Genomic DNA, 5,407 nt, shown 5'->3' with positions numbered 1-5,407 from the left:
CCGCTGGGCGCTCCAAACACCGCGCGCGCCGCGTCCGCCAGAGGCCACTTTTCCCTCTTGCATTTGATTCACGGGTAACTTTGGGCCCCACACGGACCCCACCTTAGAGAGATATCATGATCTGCAGGAAAAGTCCAATGATTCCCTCGCAGCCACCATTTATTCAGCACTTGCTGCGTGCGCGGCCTGTGCCTAGCAAAACCCTGCTGAGCTCCAGGGAGGTTCGGTGAGGACTCGGCGAGCTCAGCTGAGAAACAGGTACCGTGACTACAGACGAGCCAGGGGCAGCCCAGGGCCTGCGAGACCGCGGGGAGGCGCCCCGCGGCCCCGCCCAGGTGACCGGCTGTGGGGTTGAGATAGGAGCGCAAGGCCACCGCCCCTCAAGAGGCAGAATCGCAGGCAGAGGCCTTGGAGATGCCTGGATTCAAGCCAAAGATGGGGAAAGGGCGTCCCAACAAGACCAGGGACTTGCTGGGAGAGGACAGGACTCTCGGGGTCCAATTTCTTTTTGGAAAGAGAACTTGCCAGGCCCCTGCTGCCCCTGCACCGGCTCCCATCGGAAGCCGTGTTCGCTCCCACCGGTAGCTGCAGCACGGAGTCACGGGACTACAGGTTACTTCTTACTCGTTTGCTAATTAAAGTGTAAACTTGCTGTTCACTCCCAGGTGACCACCACCCAGGCAAGATGAATAATGCCAGGGTTTCCATTGCCCCCTCTGAGCCGTGTCCCACCCCTGGAAGTCGCTACCACCTTGACTTCTAGCTGTTCCCAGAATTTCACATCATTGAAACCACATGGTATATACTGTTTAGTGTACAGTTTCTTTCATTCATCTTGTCTGTGAGATTCATCTATATTGAGGGTACCTTTTTCATTACTGAGTAGTATTCCATTGTAGACTTTTACCACAGTTTGCCCACCCTTGATGGGCATTTGGGTTGTTTTGTTTGTTTGTTGGTTAATGCTCACCTGAGGATATTTTTTCCATTGATTTTTAGAGAAAGTGGAAGGGAGGGGGAGAGACAGAGAGAAACATCGATGTGAGAGAGACACATGGATTGGTTGCCTCCCACACGCACTCCCACCCAGCCAGGAATGAACCTGCAACTCCGGTACATGCCCTTGACAGTGAATTGAACATGATACCTTTCATTGCGTGGGCTGATGCTCTAACCACTGAACAACAGAGGTCAGGGCTCTTTAATGATATTTTTAATTCAATTTTTGGCTAAGTAATATAGTCACATGTTTCAAAATCAAAACAAAATATATACAGGCAGTCATGACCAGTGTGGCTCAATTGGTTGGAGCACCAAACGGTTGTGGGTTCAATTCCCAGCCAGGGCACATGCCCAGGTTGGGGGTTTGAACCCCAGTTGGCGTGTGTGTGTGTGTGTGTGTGTGGTGAGAGGCAACCAATTGATGTTTCTCCCTCTCTCTCCCTCTAAACTAACACACACACACACACACACACAACACCCCATAAAAATAAAGTAAGAATAAGTAAGTATATATATGTATATGTATATATATATGTATATGTATATATGTATGCATATATATTTGCAATTAGGAACAATCTGCCTCCACACAGAGGGGATGCCTTTTTACTTATTTCTTATGAATTTTTCTAGTTTTCCACATATAAACCCACGATGTCCTAGCAGAGGACTAGACTTAACCTTTCCCTTTAATACGGTCCTTTATTGATGGCTACTTGGGTCAGTTCTTAAAAACTTTTTTTAATTTTCTTTTTTGTGTGTGTTCTTTTGGGTCATTTCTAAATGTAGCATCTTTGTCTCAGCTGCCGACTCTTGCATCTTAAGGACACAATGATTATCTAATCCGTTAGTTCCCTGTTGTTGAGCATGTAGGTCAGTTCCCATTTTTTCACCGCATGGGATTCTGTTCATATATGTATGTGCCTGTCTTCTGAGAAAGCTTACACCGGCAGCCACACCTACTGAGTGCTCCCTGTGGGCCAGGTGCTGTGTAGAGTGCTCAGGGCCCTGAGAGGCCGGGATTGGGCTTGGGGAGTCTGGTGGTAGGGAGGCTAAGTTCCGAGTCTGACACCTGGTGGAGGACCCGCCCCACGATGGGCCAGAAGCCCCCAGAGGGGGAGATGGCATCCTCCCCAGGAGAGTGCCTGGAGTGGAGGGAGGGTTGAACCTGCGTGACTGAGAGAGGCAGGCGGGGTGTCGGACAAAGGGGGCTATGCGAGCGGCAGAGTGGAGACCCACTGCCCCTCCAGAGGGGCGGCTGCCGCTCACTGCAGCTGACTGCTCCGTGTTGGAGACCTGCTCGGGGCCTCTGGGTTTTCAGTAGGAGCTGGAAATCAAAGACTAAGTGAGCTCTCCTGATGTTTAAGTGATGGCAACGGATGAAAAAGCACAATTATGTGTGTCTGCCACCAACTCTTCAAGGGTTGGGGAGGGGGGGAGAGGGAGGCAAAGTGCCAGCAGTCGGTGGGGCCAGGCGCATATTCATGCATTTTTCTGGAGGTGTAATTTTTTTCAAAATAAAAAATGGAGAGAGAAAGAGATAAAACCAAGTGGAGTGTGTGACTCTTGTTAGATACTGGCTCAGAACAATGGAGCCACGCAAGGCACTTGGGGCTGGTTAGGCACTCGGACCGGACCGTGTGTTAGGTGTCTGTGGGATCGCCGCTGTTCCCTCGCTGGTGAGCCGCATCGTGCTTACAAGCAGAATGTCTTTGTTCTCAGGCGCTACGTGCTGAGGGTTAGGAACAAAAGATGAGGATGATGGCAGTGAGTTCCTCTCAACAACTCGTGTCTGCATGGGAGAGAGGCGCAGAGGAGGGAGCCAGAGGACAAGTGTGAGCAGCGGCCACTCCAGGCTCCAACTTATGTGCTCGAAATTTCTCATAATAAAAATGGGGGGGGGGCCTAGCCGGTTTGGCTCAGTGGATAGAGCGTCGGCCTGCAGGCCAAAGGGTCCCTGGTTTGATTCCGGTCAAGGGCATGTACCTTGGTTAAAGGCTCCTCCCCAGCCTGGGCCCTGGCCGGGGCTCCAGCAGGAGGCAACCAGTCGATGTGTTTCTCTCACATCGATGTTTCTCTCTGTCTTTACCTCTCTCTATCACTCTCCCTAAAAATCAATGGAAAAATATCCTCGGGTGAGGATTAACCAAAAAAAAAAATGGGGGAAAGGGTAGGAGAAAGCCACCTGGGAATAAAACAGACTGTCTGTGGGGCTGGAAATGGCCCCAGTTTGCCAGCTGTCATGTAGCCCAGCTCGCTCCCCTGCCAGCAAGGAAAGCCGAGGCCCAAAGGACAGGAGGGCGTGTCCTTTCCCCACTGGCTCCCTTCCTAATCCATTTCCTCCCCCTCGGGAGCCGGTGTCTGGGCTGGTGGGACTAGGCCACAGGCAGCACTTTCCAACCCTGGGCTCCCCTCTCTCCTGGAGCCCCGCGGGCGGGTGGCGCTATTGTAGCTCCACTTTACTGAGGTGGAGGCTGAAGCCCAGAGAGGAGAAATGGGTGGACTGAGGTGCACATGGAGTTGGGGAGTGACACTGGTCCTCGGGGCCTCCCCTCTGCCCTTCCGTCACCAGAACAAGAGCACGGCTCTGGCGTCCAAGGCTCAGCTCTGCTGTGTGAACTGAGGACTCGCCTGCCTCTCGGGCCACAGCTCGGGGCAGTTATTGAGGTGACCCATGAGAAGCACCGTCAGTGCCCTCACGTGCCTCTGCCCTGCAATCCCTGAAACCTCAGCTGCGCCGGCCACTGTGCCACCCAGGCTGCCCCCAGGGCATGGCCCGGCCTCCAGCTCCCCACTGTGCCTCGGCTCCCCCACCACGCCTCCTCCTGCAGGGTTTGCTGCAGCCTTGGAGCCGTCGCGCCATCCTGCTGAGCCCCCGTTTCCTCGTTTCCTCATCTGGAACAGCAGGAATGGCCCCAGCTGTGTGGGCTTCTTTTCTTAACCAAACAGGCTTCTCTCGTCCTCTGGCTTTAATAAGGTGTGATTTACATGCGATGAAGTCCCCCCAGTCAATGTAAGTTTGATGATGTGTGACAGATGCATACAGTTTTGCAATGACCACCACAGAAATCACCCAGAGCTTTCAGTTCGCTTTCACATCTCCTTCATGCCCCTTTGCAGGTAACCCCGCCTTAGTGGCGGCCGGCCTGTGTGTGTCACGGCAGTGTGCCTTTGCCAGGGAATCAGATGGAGGTCACCTTTTAGCCTGGCTTCTTGGACTTGGCCTCATGCACTGGACACTAGCCCACGTTGTTGCCTGTGCCTGTAGTTCGTTCCCTTTTCACGGCTGAGTGGTATTCCATTGGCCAGTGTTCCATAACTGGTTTTTCCGTCCTCAAAATTCATGGACTTTTGAGTTCTTTGTTTTACTTAGAATAAATCTATACATATTTGCATACAGGTTTTTGTGTGTGGTTTCTATTTCTCTTGGGAGTGGAGGGGCTGGGCTGCAGGTAGGTGTATATTTAATTTTATCGGAGACTGTCACACTGCTTGCCAGGGGGTCGTGCCGTTTTGCACTCCCGCCAGCAGTGTGTGAGGGTTCCAGGTGGCGCAGCCTGTCCCACATTAGGCACTGTCAGTCTTTTACATTTTCGCTCCTTCCGATGGTTGCAGTGGCCTCTCATTGTGGTTCCAGTCTGCGTCCCCTGAAGCTAAGGAGATAGCTCAGTTGCCATCCGGGTGTCTTCTCTGGTGAGGTATCTAAGGTCTTGTGCACATTGTCTAAGTTGGGTTATTGGTTTTCTTATGATTCTTTGTATTCCAGGTATAAGCCCTTTACAGAGATGTGTTTCGAAAATATTTTCTCTCCGGGCAATAGGGCTAAATAACATCATACACACTCAGTGAGTGTGCTTCTCATCGTGACCTTGTGACTCCTGCGTTTATGACTGTCCTGTCATGTGGCTAGAAAAGGCTCGTGTCCCTCTGCCAGGGTCCCCTGCTGGGCTCTCCATGGAGCCCGGCCGTCTGTGCTGTTGGTTGTTTATAACTGTCACTTATCACAACCAGCCGGCTGCTCAGCTGGTCCAGAGGAGGCTGTGGAGGTGCTGCCCCGCCCGCCCCGCCCCGGCCCGTTGCCCTGGCCAGCACCCCTCCCCTGGCCAGCACCAGCTTCTAAGGCTGGTGCATACAGACATGGCCCCTCGTTCAAGCATCACCACACATGCAGGGGCAGATCCCCGCTGGTCAGATGAGACAGCGGAGGTCTGAAGAGGCGCTGTGGCCGCCACAAGCCGCGGCCCCGAGGGCGGCACCGGTTTCCTGGCACTGGCATTGTCCTCTGCTCACACCCGCAGGCAGCAGACATTCGCCCGGCTCATGCGTATTGTCAGGCTGAGCAGAAGACAACCGGGGGCTCGCAGGGACTGTTTATTGAGCACCTCGTAGGTGCCAAGCATGGGGC

General features: G+C 53.2%; 1 long non-coding RNA gene across 2 annotated transcripts; it reads left to right on the top strand.

Moving 5' to 3' along the window:
• The first annotated feature begins 6 nt into the window (after positions 1-6).
• On the top strand, positions 7-4,841 carry LOC106726760. 2 transcript variants are annotated; one of them, XR_001362861.1, is made up of 4 exons: positions 7-258; positions 666-798; positions 3,575-4,015; positions 4,123-4,401. It is a non-coding gene; the product is annotated as an uncharacterized LOC106726760 (long non-coding RNA). The 2 variants fall into 2 exon arrangements; XR_001362862.1 differs by lacking the exons at positions 3,575-4,015; positions 4,123-4,401 and adding an exon at positions 4,769-4,841.
• Positions 4,842-5,407: the final 566 nt, after the last annotated feature.

This window comes from Myotis brandtii, unplaced genomic scaffold, assembly GCF_000412655.1.
Source record: "Myotis brandtii unplaced genomic scaffold, ASM41265v1 scaffold314, whole genome shotgun sequence".
Taxonomy (NCBI): Eukaryota; Metazoa; Chordata; class Mammalia; order Chiroptera; family Vespertilionidae; genus Myotis; species Myotis brandtii.
This window is presented reverse-complemented; position numbering and strand designations above follow the sequence as displayed.